This window comes from Lissotriton vulgaris, chromosome 12, assembly GCF_964263255.1.
Source record: "Lissotriton vulgaris chromosome 12, aLisVul1.2, whole genome shotgun sequence".
Taxonomy (NCBI): Eukaryota; Metazoa; Chordata; class Amphibia; order Caudata; family Salamandridae; genus Lissotriton; species Lissotriton vulgaris.
Genome location: NC_141700.1, coordinates 79691057 through 79711375, shown reverse-complemented (window position 1 = coordinate 79711375; position 20319 = coordinate 79691057). Strand labels below are relative to the sequence as shown.

The following is a 20319-nucleotide window of genomic DNA, read 5'->3' as shown; positions in this document are numbered from 1 at the left end:
CACCTGTACAAGGTTGTGCAGGTCGAGCAACTCCTTTGCTATTTCCTGTTTTTATTTACTAGTAAGTAGTTGGACTTGCTTGGTATGCCACTCTTTCATTCTGGCCTCATCCCTCCCGCCGAGTAACGTTACTAGCCCTCTTATATCTAGGTACAAAAGGAGATTTTCAAAGTGGAATGCAGGTTTTAGTTGGTTACCTGTAATCATTTCATCCTCTGAATCAGCTTTATATTTGGAAGGATCTAGGGTATGCGGTTAAGGTTTTCCACCCTTCAAGTCACCTTTTTCTCTATTCAGCAGTGGTGTTGGACCTTATTTTCAGGTAGCTGTTATCCAACCTTGGTGATGGATTTAGAGAAAAAAGCAAAAAAGGTGGAAAGACCGTCTGAATTAATAATGATAATTATTTGGGTGTTGTTTATGGTTTACCTTTTTTTCTCACTATTCATCTCCAGACAGAGAAGAATCATATGTAAACCATCCTTGGCCCTGCTCCATTAGTAATATACCAGCCTAAAATACAATTCCACATGGAAACGTAACCAACCCATACAGGTTTTGGCCTTTATTGGGGGTCATCAGTGAGTCAAAACTTGAGTCCTCTATGACTGACAACTTGTCAGACCCCTCTCACTTACTGCTTTACTTAGAAAACTAAAAAAGTAGTCGATGAAATGTTTGAAGTAATTTTAGTCACTGTTAAATACCCTAGTGGTATTTGTTAGGCACTGTACCACTCCAAACAGGGAGCAACCAAATGCAGGTCAGTCTTGGCCTTGCCGTCCAATTCTAGTCACCTGGCCAGGTTGAATCAGAATGAGAACAAACACAAACCCCAATAGCTTTACCCTTGCTGGGTCCCCTGGCACAGTCAGTGAGAGAATGACGATTCTCCAATTAATATGCAGAGAGAATCTTGATTTCATTAAAGACAGACGGAGGCTAACATTATGCAATGACTTGTATTTGCTGCCCAAACATACAGCCCTTTAAGGAATGTCAATTCAGCATAAAACATAAGAACACTATAAATATACAGTGTACAGTCCTATCCTCCTCTTAGGCTGCGATGACGCCATGGATTAGACATCTTGTGGCTTTCCGCTTGAGCATTGTTATCTAAATAATCAAAAGAAAATAACTTTGTAGTAAAGATATTCTGAAAAAAATAATAAACACAAAAGCAAGACACATCTGCAGTGAGCATTACATTAACTCAAGAAATTAATCATATTCAACCCTTACTCCTCAGGGTGAGGAGGTGGGGCTAATGTTAGCCTCTGTATGTCTGTATTGAAATTAAAATTCCATCTGCATATTATTTGGAGAATCGTCATTTCATTACAAGACTGGAGGGTACCATTATGCATGTTCAAAGCCATGTATGGCTACTCTGCTAACATGCTCTACTGGTCTCAAGTAACATTTTGAGAACATGCTTGCATTTGACCAATCAGCTACTTTAAGTATTTCAGGTAGGGATCCCACTGCCCAGAATACTTTACTAGCCATGGCGCCTCTAGAAGGGTGTGCCGCAAACCTAGAGAGATCTACATCTGCTTCCTACATAACCAGTTGAATCCATCTGGATAAAGAAGCTGTAGAAACTGGTCTTTATGGTCCAACATATGATATGACAGGTTGGTCAGTGTTGTGAGATATGAATTCTGAAATCTTGCTCTCATACTCCTTCATACAATTAACCACACATAATTTCTCACATTCTTGGAAAAAGGATAGAATATAGACTATGACACAGTTTTGGTTCTCTTCCAAATATCAAAGTGAACGCCTTCTGAAGAGTAGAATCTATTAGAAAGTACTAACGCTTTAATGTCTGAAACTCTTCTAAAGAAGATTAAGCAGAGTAAGGGTGCAAGTTTAATGGAAATTTGCTTAAGAGAGAGCAAGGCATTATCAGACCAGGTTGTGAAGAGTTATTGACATCCCATAAGGATTCGTAATGAGCTTTAGGAGGTCTTCTTAATCTAACTCCTTTCATTACTCTTATAATTAGGGCGTTCTACCTATTGCAAGATTATTAATCAAAGCATGACCTGATGAGATTGCAGATCTATAACAATTGATAGTTCTATAAGAGAGACCTGAATCAAAAAGATGTGCTAGATAGTTGGCTATCTGTTGTAAAGAGCTTTCAACAGGATCCAGGGGCCTTATTTATGAAGGTCTTGCGCGACTTTTACGTGACTTTTAAAATGGGAAAAAGACACGCACCGGTGGCGCAAGGCCTTCATAAATAAGGCCCCAGGTTCCTTTCCATGCACCAACGACACAATTTCCTCCACACGCCCCTATATCTCTTCCTAGTTCCTGGAGCCCATGATTCTTCCAGTAAGCTTTTAGCCTCTCCTGAAAGGTCTGAATATCTATCTGATCCCCTGAAATCTTCCAAACAAGAAGGTACATTTTTCCTTCTATGACCAACGGATGTTCCTCTCCGTTTGGACCTTGAAGATGGCCCAAGGATGTTGGGATCAGACGTGGTAAATCCACTGCATGTTCCATTACCTCAGCAAACGAAACTTGAGATCTCCAGAAGGGGGTTACTAGAATGATGGAGCATGACTCTAGTCTCACCTTTCACAAAATTCTCTGTATCATGGAGAACGGGGGAAATACATAACTCTTTTTCTCCCCCAGGACTGAAGGAAGGCATCCATCATTGTTGCGTTGTTATCTGGTATCCAGCTGAAGTACGCTTGTACTTGGGCAGTTAGTCTGTTCGCAAAAAGGTCTATCTGATCTGAACCCCATATCTTTTGAATTAATGCAAAGGCTTCTGGATTCAATTTCCAGTCGCTGGAATTGTGGAGAAAACGAGAATTCCAGTCTGACCTGATATTTTGCGTTCCGGGTATAATTTCTACTATAAGAGTGATCATTTCTTCCCAACAAAAATACCAGATCTGTTTTGCTATATCCGAAAGAGTTTTGAATTTCACACACCCCAGACAGTTTATGTATGAGACTGCTGAGAAGCTGTCCAACCGGATTAAGGTGTTTGAGTTCTTCAGTAACTTCTTGAAACTCATAAGGGCATTTAAACCCACCAACATCTCTAAGCAATGTATGTGTAGGGATTGTTCCTTCAATGACCATCTCCCCCAGTTTCTAGTTTGTTTAGGTGGACTCCCAGGCTGAAGTTGCTCGCATCTGGTTCTAGGGTAAAATCTGGAACGTCCCCAAAATGGCTTTCCCGTTCCAAGCTTGGAGGTTCTTTAACCACCAAAGTAGATCTACCCAGGCGTCATCTGATAGGGGTATTGAGTCGTCGTACCATAAACCTTTCTCAAACCCAGGGCTTTCAGGCTCCGCAGGCCCCTGTAGTGGAGGGGGCAGGGCAAATTGCTTGGATAGATGATGACAGAAGTCCCGGGACCCTCGCTAGAGCTTTCAGAAGTATTGAGTCTTTTCATTTGCCCTCATACCACTCAGCCGACTGAACGCTGCAGCGGTAATTGTTTGTTGAGCGGCCGCCATCGCCGGCGTGCTTGCTAACCACGCCCCCTTGAGGCCACACACCCCCTTTTTCTCATATCATGTGTCTAGGCAGGAAGCGCAGCGGACGAGCGCAGCGGGAGCACCGTTTGCGCGCCGAAGGCGCGCCTAAGGCAAGCTCGTCTGCGCCCGTCCGTGCCCCAGCAGTGCCCAGGGCCAGGAACCCTGCTGATCCAACACTGCTTGGGACTATTCCCCCTATCACTTACAACTCAGACGAACTGAGAGCGTTAGATCACAACCTCTTATGTTATGGCGCTCACTGGAATGTCTCCGACTCCATCTCACGAACCTGTCCTAACTACTTCTTCAAACTTAGTCCTCTTAATCCCTCCTTCCCCCAGATTACCACCGAGGATGACCCACCTATTCAGGCTGCCCTTATCAATGCACGTTCCCTATCAAAACACTCAGAGGAAGTATATGAATTCATCATTGATAAAAACCTTGACATCCTATTCACTACGGAGACATGGCTGAAGGAGAGCTGCGCCCCAGTAGTTGAGCTGGCCGTCCCCAGAGGGTTTAAGATCACCAGACAGGACCGCAATAAAGGCAGGGGAGGAGGCCTAGCCGTGATCTATAAGGAGAAATGGGCTCTGAGGACAGAATGCACAGGAAGGATTGAGGATGGAGAAGCTATGGAATTCTCCCTAGCATTATCCCCGCAATTCACTCTGGGGGGACTATTGATCTATCGCCCTCCGGGTCCTCTAGGCAATTTTATTAAATCCCTGGAGGAGATCGCCATCCAACGCGCACTCAGATTCCCACACTTCCTAATGCTGGGAGATTTTAATCTTCATATGGACACGAGCTCCGCTCCCGGAGTTAAAGAGCTGAAAGAAATCTGTAGTTTGGCTCAGATGGCTCATCAGGTGCAATCTGTCACTCATGAAGGGGGGCATTGTTTAGATCTGGTATATTCCAACTTTAACATTTCTACCGATACACCATACCCCATTTCATGGTCAGACCACTTTCCGGTACACTTCTCCTGGCTCATTAACAAAACCCGTGTGGTTCCCACACTTAAAACTGAGGAACGCCCTAGAAGAATTAATATTCCGGATCTAGTGGAGGCCCTCACCCACTCCACCCCATTGAAAGCTCACAACTTGGATGAAGCTGTAGACAACTTCTCATCCTGGATAAACTCCTCCATCAAGTCACTACCAAAAAGCAAAGGTAAAAACAACCATAGGATCACCCCCACTCCCCCCTGGTATACTGATCAACTAAAAATTCTAAAAACAGGATGTAAGGCGCTAGAGCGAGTATGGAGAAAGAACTATTGTCCCACTGCTAAAACGGAACTTTGCGCAGCCCAAAAAAGTTACTACGCAGCGATTAAAACAGCTACGCGTCTAGAATTCAAAAAGCTAAAAACAACAGTCGAGAAATCTTCTCCATATTTAAAAGCTTTACTGCCCCGGTAGCAGAGAAGACGGCAATTCCGCCCTCCACAGACTGGTGCGAACAACTATCTACTTTCTTTATCGAGAAAATCCAAAAAATTCAAGACAGTCTGAATAACCCTGACCAACCACTTGCCCCACAATCGGATCTAGCCTTAAATTGCCAAGCTCTTCCACCTTCACGTCCCCTACTATCAAGGGTTAAAGCAGGAATGACCAAATTCACTCAGGTGGAAAGTACAGATGTTATGGCCATATTAAAAACTCTGAAGTCTGGGTCACCTATAGATCCTTGCCCTGCAAGGGTCCTGAATGGAATAGCTGAAGTAATCACCCCCATGGTCACCGCCCTGGTTAATGAATGTTCTAACTTCAGGAACTGTGCCCACCAAGTGGAAACAAGCCAAACTTCTCCCTCTGATAAAAAAAAACACCGCAGATCCATCGATCACTTCCAACTACAGGCCCATGTCACTCCTACCAGCCCTTGCCAAAGTCTGCGAAAAGGCGGCATTCCGGCAACTAGAGAGATTCGTGGAATCCTCTGAAGCTCTCCATCCTGCCCAATCAGGGTTCCGCACCTCTTTCAGTACGGAAACTGCATTGGTGGAAATGGCTGAGGCCATTAGGGAATGCCTTGACGGAGGCGGCAGAGCGGCCCTTATTCTTTTGGACCTCTCTGCCGCATTCGACACGGTGCCCCACCTCCAGCTCTTATCTAGGCTGGAGGACATAGGCATCTCTGGCACGGACTTAGATTGGATCAGGTCTTTCCTATCTGACCGTACCCAACAGATTTGGCTACCCCCATATCACTCCTCTAACAGAAGGGTAGAAACTGGCATACCACAGGGGTCGACCTTAAGTCCCCTTTTATTTAACATTTATTTAACTCCTCTGATCCGGCTGGCAGAGAGCTGGGGTGCCAAGATAATGGCTTACGCCGACGACACCCAGCTTCTCTTCACCTGGAAAAAGGATAACTTGTGCACCTCTGGAGTACGCCAATGCCTATCCTCTGTATTTGCCTGGCTAGCTAAATCATGCCTCAAATGCAACGAGGATAAAACAGAAATCCTGCTTTACGGCCAATTCCCCATTGACTTTAAGGAGTCTATATGGCCCTGTGAATCAACATGCCCAACGGGAGAGAGTGGGATTGCCAAGAACCTGGGCATTTGGTTCGGAGCCGACTTATGTTTCCGCGACCAGATCTCACGCTTGGCGGGGACATGTTTTGGAACCCTGACCACTCTTCGCAAATTCTTTCCCCTCCTTCCACAAACGGCCAAAGAAACGGTAGCCAGGGCTCTGGTACTCTCCCGTCTGGACTACTCAAACGCACTTTATTTAGGGGCGCCTGACTATATGATCATAAAGTTACAGGTAGTCCAGAATGCTACGGTGAGACTCATTTTCAACATCCCCAGGAGACTCAGCGTTCGCAAACAGTTGAAGGATCTTCACAGGCTTCCTGTGGCACAACGAGTGCGCTTTAAAACTTTGGTCATCGTCTACAAAGCCCTCAATGGACCGTGCCCTTCCTATCTAGCCAAAAGGTTCACACTCTACCTCCCGACCCGTCAGCTGCGATCTACCTCCAAAAAGCAGGTGGTCGTCCCCAGATTGAGAAGAGTCCGCCTGGGCGGACAATCCCTTACGGTAAAGGGAGCTCAAATGTGGAACGCCCTGCCAGACGCTCTTAGACATGCTCCCAATCTGACCAATTTTAAAAAACTGCTTAAAACTCACCTCTTTCAAGTTCATGAATAGCATACTCCTTTTCCACTCTGTTTCAGTTTCTTCCCCGCACCAGGACAGTCTTGACTATCGGAGCGCGTTATAAAACCACATATAACATAACATAACATAACATAACATAAGACAACAGGCACTTCTTTCTTTATTTTGGTTACTTTTTTGTGGGGAAGAATTAAATGGGATAGAATTGCATTTACCTGAAATTCAAGGAATTCTAACTCCTGGGTTGGTATCATGATAGACCTCTCTATATTTAAGTGTTATTGAACCTCTGTTTTGTTGTAAGACATAATAAGTATGTTGTCTAGGTAAACAATTAGACAAACACCTCTCTCTCTGAGGTAGCTTACTACCGGACGAAGGACCTAGGTAAAGCACCAAGGGACTGAGGACCGGCCGAAGGGTAGGTAGAGGAACTGATAAAGAGTTCCTTTCCAAGTGAAACAAAGGTACTTCTGGCTGTCCTTGTCCATGGGTATTGTAAAATGGGCATCTTTGAGGCCTAATTTTGCCAGCCAGTCCCAAGAGATGGATCCCTTCCATCTTGAAATGCCTGTAAGTTAAGAACTTGTTTAGATAATTTAGGTTTATGACAGGATGCCATCCCTTGTCCTTCTTTTTGACTACAAAAATTGAACTTATGAACCCCTTTGAAATCTCTGTTAAAAGTATCTTTACAAAGGCTCCTTTGTCCAGCATCTGGGAGATCTCTAGATCTATTCGTTTTGAATTCTCTGCATCTAAAATCATCTCTCTGGGCCTTTTGTGTTGAATTGAATGTTTCCAAAAATCAATTTTAAAGCACACAATTGTTTCTAGTACCCAAGGATCTTCTGTAGTCTCTGACTCATTGTGTGCAAAGTGTCTCAATGTCACTCCTACCTTTGTATGGGAATAGGAAGTTGGGCTTACCGTTAGTTTTGGTTTGAAGATCTGGGTCTGCTGCCACGGAACCGTGAGTTTATCCCTCTCTGGGGATAGAAATTGGAGTTTTGGAGATAACCTCTGTTATAAGGAGTGGGGCCTCTCTGGTCTTGTGGGAAGAACAGGGACCTGTATGAAGCGCAGCTGACAGCCAGTGCCCTCCTGTCAGCCCTTCCAAAAAGTGAGCATCCCCCAAAGACTCTGCACATGTTAGACTGGGCTTTACTAAAAGCGGTAAAGGTGGAAACATACTTCTCCAGCGATTTCACAAAATTGTCTCCGAAGAGGAGTCCCTTTGTATCACCCATGTCTTCCCTAGAGAATAAATCTGCCTGTCTGGGATTCATTCTCAAGAGGACTTCCTTCTGTCGCTCAGTAATCAGGCTAGCATTGGCATTGCCCAATAAAAAATGGGATCAGCCTCTCAGTAGATCGATATTGACTGTCATATTACTTGCCCTTGCCTCTTCTGTCATATGTCAGAACCTGTATTATTGGGCCAAGGACTTCAATGAGTTTGTCTTGGCACTGTTTCAGATATTTTTCTCTCCCTTTTCTATTGTCCTTCCCAAACTTGAACAGGAAGGTTATCAATTCTGGATCGAGGTTAGGGGTGTTGCACACCTTATCCTCAGTGGAGGGTCTTGGGCATTCATTGCGCAAAAAGTTTCGAATTTCTCTGTCCAGAGATTTCCTTACCCACTGATTTAAGTATTTATTCACATGGTCCATGGGCCTCCATTCTGCGCTGCGTGGGTGCCTAATGGATGTAAGATTGAACATTTCCCCACCTAGGGGGTCTTTAATAGTCGTTGAAGTAGAGGGTTGCTCCAAGTCTAGGTTCTCTAGGGTATCGTAGCAATCTTGTGGATAGAAAAATAAATTCATCCATGTCCATCTCTTCATACTCTAAAAACTCAGATGGTGAGTTAAAGCTGTCTCCAATATCATTTGCACCATGAAGGTTACTGCTTTCTTCCATGCCGCTATGGGCAACCTTTCTCTGAACCCCGATAGGCTGGGCTTTATCTTTTGTGCTGCAGTGAGCACCATTATCTATTGTAGTGCAATGGCTACCAAAATCATTGGCACAGGTAGATGCTTCCTCTAAGTGTTTCCTCTTATGGGAAACTTTCCCCCTTTGTAAGGGGTTCCGAGGTAGTACGGGACTCGCCGTCTGAGAGAAAAGTACATCTCTTCAACGGGAGACACCCTCTTCCTCTTGGTTAGCACAGCGTTCACTGCTTCTTTAACGGAAGACCTAAGGTCTTCCTCAAGAAACTTCTCAAAACTCTCCCCCATGAGCACTTCCTTAGAAGGTAGCTGTGGGTTGTTAGAATCCATTGAATCAGATAGACAGACTAAAATAAAATTAATATTGATAAAATAGCCATTTTCAAGGCTTACAGTTTATAAAGAAGGATAAAAGAAGGGATATTGTTTCCCAAACTTGTTAGTCTTGGAATAGTCAGAATTCATATGCTGGCAATTTAATTGTCAAAAGTACAGCCAGTATGTTAATGCCCAGCATAAGATGAGCGCTTTTAGAGAGAGGCCACTAGGTGGCATCGGGATAAAACTTTCTTAAAATCAAGGAAAAAGGTACTTCCTTTGCAGAGGAGGCTTCCGACCCGAAGGAGGCACCGTTACAAGCTTGAGCGGGGAGCTGTCACCAAGGTAACATGCCTGAACCGAAAGGAGGCGTCAGGTTGCTATGCCCCGCGTCACTAAGCCGGAAAGAGCCTTTCCTTGCGTCTCCTAGGTAGTTGCTAGGAGACGCGACTTGCTTAAATCACGCTAGTGCAGAGGTCTTCAAACTTTTTGATGCCGAGACCCCCTTGTAAAACCTTTTTAGGCGTAAGGACCCCATTCCGACAAAAGTTTCTAGAAACTGGTACTCCTCATCATCAACTTTTGACAACCATAAATGCGCCTGTTAGACCTCGTCACATCCATCCATCATTCATCCACCCACACTTTCACACATCCATCCATCCTTTCATCCTTCCATCCCTACATCCATCCTTCAACCATCCACCCTTTCATCCTTCCATCCATACATCCATCCTTCATCCATCCACCCTTGCATCCTTCCATCCATACATACATCCTTTACCCATCCACCCTTTCATCCATCCACCCATCATTCATCCATCCACCCATCATTCATCCACCCACCTTTTCACACATCCATCCATCATTCATCCATGCAACCTTTTATCCATCCATACACCCATCCACCCTTTCATCCTCCCATCCATACATCTATCCTTCATCCATCCACCCTTTCATCCATCCATCCACCCACCCTTTCATCCATCCACCCATCATTCATCTCCCCACCTTTTCACACATCCATCCATGCATCATTCATCCATGCAACCTTTTATCCATCCATACATCCATCCTTCATCCACCCTTTCATCCTTCCATCCATCCATCCTTTAGCCGTCCACCCTTTCATCCATCCACCCATCATTCATCCCCCACCTTTTCACACATACATCCATGCATCATTCATCCATACAACCTTTTATCCATCCATACATCCATCCACCCTTTCATCCATCCATCCTTCATCCGTCCACCCTTTCATCCTTCCATCCATCTACCCTTTCATCCATTCATCCATCCTTCATCCATCCACCCTTTCATCCATACATCTATCCTTCATCCCTCTATCCTTCACCCATTCACCCATTCATCCTTCCATCCATACATCCATCTTTCATCCATCCACCCTTTCATCTATCCATTCACCCATCATTCATCCACCCATCTTTTTACACATCCATCCATCCATCATTCATCCATGCAACCTTTTATCCATCCATACATCCTTCATTCATCTACCCTTCCATCCTTCCATCCATCCTTTCATCCATACTTTCATCCTTCCATCCATCCTTTCATCCTTCCATCCATCCACCCTTTCATCCTTCCAATCATCCGCACTTTCATCCATCCATCCACCCTTTCATCCATCCATCCACCCTTTCATTTATCCATCCACCCATCATTCATCCACCCACCGTTTCACATATCCATCCATCCTTCATCCTTACATCCATCCATCCACTCATAATTCATACTCCCACCTTTTCTGTGCCTCTCTCATGGGGGTGGAGAGGGGGTCAGTATCTCAGCTTCGTCTTCCTTCTTTCCCTGGAAGGGCATCTCTGTGCCTCCCTGCTGGGGGCGGGAGGGTGGACGTGTCACAGGACCCACAGCTCCAGGCGCGCAACATCCATTATACTCAAAGGGCTACACTACAGCCTGCTCCCCCAGACCCCACCCCCAACCACTTTCCCCGTCCCCCAGCTCGTGTGTTTGAGCCTGGCTGAAACAGTTTCAGGGACACACACACACAGCCACACCCGAGTACTTGACATGTCTTTAAAAGACCTTCTACTTGTTAATGAGCCTTTGATGTTTTTCACAACTCGGTGTGAATTAGGCCTCCTCTATGAGCACCCTCGATCAGCCCAACGCCAGGAATTGCATGCCCCCGACAGAATCTGCGACCCCCCTCCAAGGACTCCACGACCCCCCTGGGGGTCGCGCCCCACAGATTGAAGACCTCTGCGCTAGTGTGATTTTGTCCATTCACTCGCTCTCTTTTTTTTTAGTATAATTCTGAAATTTAGAAAGAATTAGGCTGTCACACTCGGGAGCCAGGCTCGCCGGGGGCACGGCCTGCCTTAAATTACCGATACAAGCAGACAGGAGCCTCGGGGCTCTAACTTTGAAAAACGACATAAGAAAATTACGTTTGGAAACTTCTAACGTGAATAGTATAGATGAAGCTTAACAAAACGCTTACCTGGCCCCACCATCAATTGGTCGGGCTTAAAACCTGATAGGACAATCCTGATAGGAAAAATATTGTTAGTTAGAATACTCTATGACAAGTCTACACAATGAGATACATAGGAAAAGGTAGAAGCAAGTTGAATACTTGGTATAAATAGAAAACATGTGGAATTCAATATGAGTAGCACTCCTCTTTTTAGTACTTATTTTATGTTTAGATTCTCTCTTAACACATGCGTGCTGCGGAGGTGGCATGTTTGTCCACACACCGTGCCTATGAACTTAACAACCTGCTAAGAGTGAATAGACCACTCAACCTCTGCGCACTGTTGCTCCTGGTCAATGTATCATACCAGAATGATAATTAAATTTTCTTCCAATTTATAATCAGTTTTCAGTGTGACAAACTCTTAACATAAACTCTTAACAAAATTAACTCAGCATTTCTTATTTGAATCATCAAATTCATTTATCGATATTTTAGGAATATAATGTAAACAAATATTTAACATTTTACAGATTCAACATAATCTTTCTTGGCAGTATACAGTTGCCGTAGCCCGATGCATTTCGAGTCCCTTGGGACTCTTCCTCAGGGGCCTGTAAATGTAACCAATTCATAACATGAGCTGTATGGTTATAATGTATATAATAACAGATTCAATTGCGTAAAAACAATATGATGCGGAAGACAACAAATTCATTTGCATTATAATCTGGATACTCCAAATTGAATAAAATAACATGACCGTGAGCTGTAGAATACAAATACCACCACCACACCTCTGTGAAGGACTGTGAACCTCCTAAAAAATATATATACATATACATACATATATATACATTTACAATACATATATGTATACTCACAAACAAAACCAAAGAAACACGCCCTTCCTATGAATAAAAAAATTATCTGTAAACAACTGGTAAGACATGTGCAAAGGCTCTGAACGACATGCTCCAGGGGGTTCCTGGTCTTACCTCGGCTTTCTAATCTGGACACAATTGCGTCGTTTATCTTTTACCCCAATAATCGGCCACTGCCTGTGGACAAACATGAAAACCAGCCTTAGTCATCACTCCCTCTGTGGTTTTCTAAAAAACGGGTCCAAACAATGTACTGATGCCTACCACGGCGTTCCTGCTCGTATCCCTCGTATACTCCACTCAGTTCCAGTTCAGTGTAAACACTGGATCTTCCGGTTTAAAAACACCATACTCCTTCGAAAAACGCTCACAACATAGAAAACGGACTAGCGGAAACCATTCACTACCGCCATGTTGAATCAGTCTGATTCCGATAACTACCTTCACACTTCCAACTAATGAAACAACCCATGAATAAAACTAACCTAAAACCATGAGGAACTCATAACAAAGTAATTATTGCGAATGGTGAAGAATTATGAATACAAACTGTGCTAAGTGAACGGAATTTAGAAAATTGTGGACAAACATGAAAGTAAACAAACAATGATGGTGTGACACAAAATTGGAAGAGATCTGTGAGAAATGCAAAAAACCCTTTTCTTTTGGAAACTGATGCATAAAAAAACATTACATAAAACAATATGACAATATGATGCATCCATAGTATATAGAATTACAATACTTATTATGAAAAGTTGCTAACCAGACCCTCAACATGTACTTCTCCTGGTGTGCAGTATCATGATTACAGAAAACAACTATAATCAATTTTTTCATTTGAACCTTTAGGTTCCTGTGTCCCTAAGAACCTAATCCAGAATATTTCTCTTTGGGGTAGGGATCTAGTGAGATCCACTCCTTCATGACATTCAGTTTTCTCCAGGACTGAAAACTGCATCTGGGAAATGTTGTGCCTGTTCTCAGACCAATGTTTGGCAAGATTGCTTTTAATGTTGACATTTCTAATAGTACTCTTATGTTCAGATATTCGTGTCTTGAGTTTCCTTTCTGTTTTGCCAACGTAAAGTTTGCCACATGGGCATTTGATGTAGTAAATCACATTCTTAGAATTACAATCACTATCATGATGTAGTTCAACAGTTTTACCAGTCTGTGGGTGATGTAAGGTGGTCCCAACTATAACATTGTGACAGTGAACACAATTCGAGCATTGTTTCATCCCTTTATAAGTCTGCCGCCTGCTGATGGTTGGAGTCTTCAGCAACTCCTTCAAGTTTTTTGATCTTTTATACGCGAACATTGGTTTTTGCGAGAAAATACCTCCAAAGTCTGGCTCATGTTGTAGAATTTCCCAATGTCTTGTTATTATGTTTTTAATTTTTACTGAACTCGTGGAGTATTTTGACACAAAAACTTGTCTGTCCAAGGTTTTTTTTTTGGTTTTTTCTCCAAAAGATTATCTCGATTGAACAGTACAATCTTCTCCTTTGCTTTCTTTAACACCACCTCTGGATAACCTCTACATACGTATTTTTTCTCTTGTAAATCCAAATGTTTTCCCAAAGTCTCAGGCTCTGAGCAAATGAGTTTTATTCTCATGTATTGCGACATGGGCAGGTTCACTTTTAGATTCTGAGTATGAAAACTCTGAAATAAAAGGGAGTTATTAACATCAGTTTCCTTCCGGAATACCTCAGTCTGTAATCTTCCTTGTCTTAATGTTACCAATACATCCAAGAATGAAATTTCATGATCACTGATAGTGTGTGTAAATTTGATTTGGTCCACATGTGTGTTTAGAGTCAAAATTTTTTGTTCCAACAATCCTCTGTTTCCTGGCCAGAGTACAAAAATGTCATCTATAAATCTTTGGTACACAAGACTATGGTCTCGCCATTCTTCATCTGAGTAAATAAAATCAGATTCAAATGGGCACTGTTGGAACTTGAAACCATCAGAGCAGAGAAAACTTTTATCCTAGAATTGTTGCATTTCTGCTTATATCATAGCTACTTCCAGTGGGATTCTAAGTTTTTTCTACAGCAGAATGGAACATCGATGGGATTTGCGGGGGCCCCTGCATATGCCAACACGTACATGGCTAAATTTGAATCTGATTTTATTTACTCAGATGAAGAATGGCGAGACCATAGTCTCGTGTACCAAAGATTTATAGATGACATTTTTGTACTCTGGTCAGGAAACAGAGAATTGTTGGAACAAATTTTTTTGACTCTAAACACACATGTGGACCAAATAAAATTTACACACACTATCAGTGATCATGAAATTTCATTCTTGGATGTATTGGTAACATTAAGACAAGGAAGATTACAGACTGAGGTATTCCGGAAGGAAACTGATGTTAATAACTCCCTTTTATTTCAGAGTTTTCCTCCTCAGAATCTAAAAGTGAACCTGCCCATGTCGCAAAACATGAGAATAAAACGCATTTGCTCAGAGCCTGAGACTTTGGGAAAACATTTGGATTTACAAGAGAAAAAATACGTATGTAGAGGTTATCCAGAGGTGGTGTTAAAGAAAGCAAAGGAGAAGATTGTACTGTTCAATCGAGATAATCTTTTGGAGAAAAAACCCAAAAAAAACCTTGGACAGACAAGTTTTTGTGTCAAAATACTCCACGAGTTCAGTAAAAATTAAAAACATAATAACAAGACATTGGGAAATTCTACAACATGAGCCAGACTTTGGAGGTATTTTCTCGCAAAAACCAATGTTCGCGTATAAAAGATCAAAAAACTTGAAGGAGTTGCTGAAGACTCCAACCATCAGCAGGCGGCAGACTTATAAAGGGATGAAACAATGCTCGAATTGTGTTCACTGTCACAATGTTATAGTTGGGACCACCTTACATCACCCACAGACTGCTAAAACTGTTGAACTACATCATGATAGTGATTGTAATTCTAAGAATGTGATTTACTACATCAAATGCCCATGTGGCAAACTTTACGTTGGCAAAACAGAAAGGAAACTCAAGACACGAATATCTGAACATAAGAGTACTATTAGAAATGTCAACATTAAAAGCAATCTTGCCAAACATTGGTCTGAGAACAGGCAGAACATTTCCCAGATGCAGTTTTCAGTCCTGGAGAAAACTGAATGTCATGAAGGAGTGGATCTCACTAGATCCCTACTCCAAAGAGAAATATTCTGGATTAGGTTCTTAGGGACACAGGAACCTAAAGGTTTAAATGAAAAAATTGATTATAGTTGTTTTCTGTAATCATGATACTGCACACCAGGAGAAGTACATGTTGAGGGTCTGGTTAGCAACTTTTCATAATAAGTATTGTAATTCTATATACTATGGATGCATCATATTGTCATATTGTTTTATGTAATGTTTTTTTATGCATCAGTTTCCAAAAGAAAAGGGTTTTTTGCATTTCTCACAGATCTCTTCCAATTTTGTGTCACACCATACTTGTTTGTTTACTTTCGTGTTTGTCCACAATTTTCTAAATTCCGTTCACTTGGCACAGTTTGTATTCATAATTCTTCACCATTCGCGATAATTACTTTGTTATGAGTTCCTCATGGTTTTAGGTTAGTTTTATTCATGGGTTGTTTCATTAGTTGGAAGTGTGAAGGTAGTTATCGGAATCAGACTGATTCAACATGGCGGTAGTGAATGGTTTCCGCTAGTCCGTTTTCTATGTTGTGAGCGTTTTTCGAAGGAGTATGGCGTTTTTAAACCGGAAGATCCGGTGTTTACACTGAACTGGAACCGAGTGGAGTATACGAGGGATACGAGCAGGAACGCCGTGGTAGGCATCAGTACATTGTTTGGACCCGTTTTTTAGAAAACCACAGAGGGAGTGATGACTAAGGCTGGTTTTCATGTTTGTCCACAGGCAGTGGCCGATTATTGGGGTAAAAGATAAACAACGCGATTGTGTCCAGATTAGAGAGCCGAGGTAAGACCAGGAACCCCCTGGAGCATGTCGTTCAGAGCCTTTGCACATGTCTTACCAGTTGTTTACAGATAATTTTTTTATTCATAGGAAGGGCGTGTTTCTTTGGTTTTGTTTGTGAGTATACATATATATTTTTTAGGAGGTTCACAGTCCTTCACAGAGGTGTGGTGGTGGTATTTGTATTCTACAGCTCACGGTCATGTTATTTTATTCAATTTGGAGTATCCAGATTATAATGCAAATTAATTTGTTGTCTTCCGCATCATATTGTTTTTACGCAATTGAATCTGTTATTATATACATTATAACCATACAGCTCATGTTATGAATTGATTACATTTACAGGCTCCTGAGGAAGAGTCCCAAGGGACTCGAAATGCATCGGGCTACGGCAACTGTATACTGCCAAGAAAGATTATGTTGAATCTGTAAAATGTTAAATATTTGTTTACATTATATTCCTAAAATATCGATAAATGAATTTGATGATTCAAATAAGAAATGCTGAGTTAATTTTGTTAAGAGTTTATGTTAAGAGTTTGTCACACTGAAAACTGATTATAAATTGGAAGAAAATTTAATTATCATTCTGGTATGATACATTGACCAGGAGCAACAGTGCGCAGAGATAAATAGAAAACAACCAGTTAGTAATAAAGCCACGACAAGGAGTAATACTTAGCTTGTTGTCAGGAGCAGCGAATTAAAGAGGAGGATGGGACTGTGCACTGTATATTTATAGAGTTTTACGAACATTCTAATGTTTTATGAGGTATTGACATTCTTTAAAGGGCTGCATGTTTGGGCAGCAAATGCTCGCCTCACGCACTTAGGGCGTCAAATTGGGAGATACGAAAAAGTGAGGGATGAAATTATTGATTTAGTCTTAACCACTAGTAATTTGTCTGGTGGCATTTCACTCCATTTTATTCAGGTTAAGGGCTTTCTTGTTCATTCCGCTTCTTCCTTTTTTGAGGAAGTGGGTTGAGACAGTTCAGGGCCCCCCATTCCTGGCCAAGGCGATGGCACGATCTTTTTATGTGACATTTCAAAAAATCAGTGCAGTCAGTCGCTAGTGGAAAACCTATTGTGCAACTTTGCAGCTCCACTAGTGTGGCAAAGCTTGTTAAATATTGTTCATTAGGTACCTTCTGGAAGCCTTATTTATGTCTAGTGCTTCATTGACATTATTACAATTCACCTTACTGCCATGTTTAACCCGATTTTAGAAACTGGCTTCTTGCCTCATGTCTGGAAGTAGGTCACTGCGGTAACTCTTATAAAAACAACGTTCAGTCATTCCTATGGTTCTTAAAAACAACAGGTCTATATCCCTGTTGCAGCTTCCTGCTAAAATGTTGGAGAAAGCCCTGAATCAGGTGCTGTGTAGAATAAAGTAGCAAAACAACCTGTTGAGTATATTGCAGTTGGGCTGTAGAGGTGGCCAAAGTAGGGAGTCTGCAATAGTGGCTGTCACCGATGAGATGAGAGGAATGCTGTATCGACGGGGCTCTGCATCCCTGATCCTGCTGTATCTCTCGGCAGCATTTGAAACTGTGTCCTACTCTGTACTAGTGGCCTGCCTAGAGCAAACTGTTTTAAGGGAAAGGCTATTCATTGTTTTCTGTCCGTCTGAACACAGACTATGGCATGTAATCATTTCCATTCTAAATGCTTGTTGCTTTCATATGGTGGATTTCAGGGATCTTTCCTGTGTCCCACCCTTTTTAATTTGTATGTTTCCCCGCTGGCTAGTTTTATTCAATCTTTTGGACTTAAGATCCTTTCTTACGTGGATGACATGCAGATTATTGTTACCATCTCTGTTGACATCCAACCTGTTGTAGCCAATTTTATAAACTGCATGTGTGCAGTTAGCAGCTCAATGAAATCAAACTGGCTTAAGGTGAATGGCAAAAAGACTGAAGTTTTTACCTTTAGGTCCAATTCTTGCTGGACCTAAAGCAGTAAATGCCACTCAAGTGCCTGTCAAATCCACCTGGAATTTGGGAGTGGTTTTCGACAACCCTCTATCCTTCTCCTCCCATGTGAATAAGGTCATAGCAACCTGTTTTGTCATTTTAAGGGCACTAAGGAAGATCTTTTGTTTTAACCCAATCTCATCACAAAATATAATATTGCAGGCCTTATACTCAGGGATTTTGGATTCTTTAAATCCCTAGTATTGGAGGTTGAAGAAGACACTGCAGTCTAGGCTTCAATGGGCTCAGAAAGCATCAACTCACCTCTTTCTCAATTTGCCTAGGAACCAGTTGGTCGCCAAAGAACTCCACAGACTTCACTGGCTTCCTATCTGCAAAAGAGCCATGTTTAACTCTTAATGTTTGGCTCACAAGGTAGTGAATAATTCTGATCCTAGTTTCATTGCAACAACATTTCAAGTATATGTCCCTCCTCGTCTACTAAGATCTAGTAACAAGAGTGAGCTGGTGGTTTTAAACTTTAAATTTAGAAGATGGGGTGGTAAATCCCTTTTCACCTCATTCATGGCTAAATAGTGAAACTTGCTGGCCATGGCTATTGATCCTACAGAAAATGATAAAACATTCAGGAAATTCATTAAGAAGTTTGTCTTCTCTTTGATCTTCTTGTTCCTGCTGACTAGCTTTTGCTCCAGCTTGCGGTGTCACAATGCCTCTGAGTAGAAGTTGAGCTTTACAAGTTCATTTAATTTCATTCCATAAGCGGGGCTACTGCTTCTCTTGCTCCCTTTCCTGATGACTCAGGCTTAACCTTCTCCTTCCGGGCACCCCAAATTCTGATACTGATCTTACCCCTTTTCAGTTGAAACCGCGGCTACAGTTGTGAGTCTAACATAGGAAATAGAATCTGAGTGTCAGAGGAGAATCAGTGGGATGAATGCTCTACCTACAGACTACCTAGTGTGTTTCCAGCTACTGGGTACTCCAAAAATGTACACAGGTACCATTTGCCCCAGCTAAAACCCAAAACCTTCACACTTTTGGAGGTTGTGGGTCCTGCACTGTGTTCTTGTGTCTTTAAAGTCCAACTGCTGACCGCCGAACCACCAGTCCAATGTGACTGCCACAAAACATTGTATGTTCTGGTGAGTGAAAGCCACCATACATGAAAATGATTAGCACGTCATTCCAGAGTACATTAAATGCAAATCAACTGTAAGACATACAATTAGTGATAGAATACCACCAACTGGATTCATTCTGGTGAAGGAGCGCCTTCCCATATTAACTGTATGTATTTCAGTAAAGAATTCACCATAATCCCCCTGCTTAGCTAGATACATGTTGATGAGTGAACACCTGCTGCAATAATTAGATATAATCTGGTGAGGGAATGCCATCCTGCATTACCTGGATCTACTCTGTGATGAATAGGAATTACGACTGAGTAGGGAGGAAATAGCAAAGCTTGAAGCAAGACATTGAAAAAACATTTCACAATTTTAATTTTTTTATGTTTCCTATTGCTTTCAAAGGTAGCATAGTTTGTCATTAATTTTCAATAGTGATTTTATATTATTTTTAGCGGTTTTCCATTGATTTTTAATTTACTGATTCTTACTATGCATTTTCATTCTTGAAATTTTAGATTTTTCATTGGTTATCACAGCATATCTTTTCCCATAGATTATTGCTGATGACATCTTTCATTATTTGTATTTTTCAAGGATTTTGAGTGTGACATGTCTCTCCACATACCTTTTACTAAAGTTTGCTTTGGATATTGACGTTCTTTATACCTTAATGTATTGTTGTATTGTTCGCTTGTTAAGCACTGCAACTAAATGCAGTTTCTCTGAGAATTACCTTATTACACAGCCCGAAATTATAAATGCAAGGTAAGGTTGTATTTTGTATAACCTGTTTATGTGCCTGGATTGGCGTAGTGGACATTCCCGATAGGTCGGTTTCTCACAGTATCAATATTTGAATCATTACATTTTTTGAGTGGATGGATACTTCTCAAATCTCTATTGTAAATGCATTTGAAACTGCAACACATTTGTAATTGGATGGGTTTTCTTGGATTTGGATACTCAAACC

The 20319-nt window shown here is 41.9% G+C and overlaps 1 protein-coding gene across 1 annotated transcript in view; it reads left to right on the top strand.

The window, feature by feature from the left end:
* Window positions 1–20319, top strand: part of LOC147673374 (C-type lectin domain family 4 member E-like) — an 81272-nt gene that overhangs the window by 27500 nt on the left and 33453 nt on the right. The gene's annotated exons all lie outside the window — the stretch shown is intronic.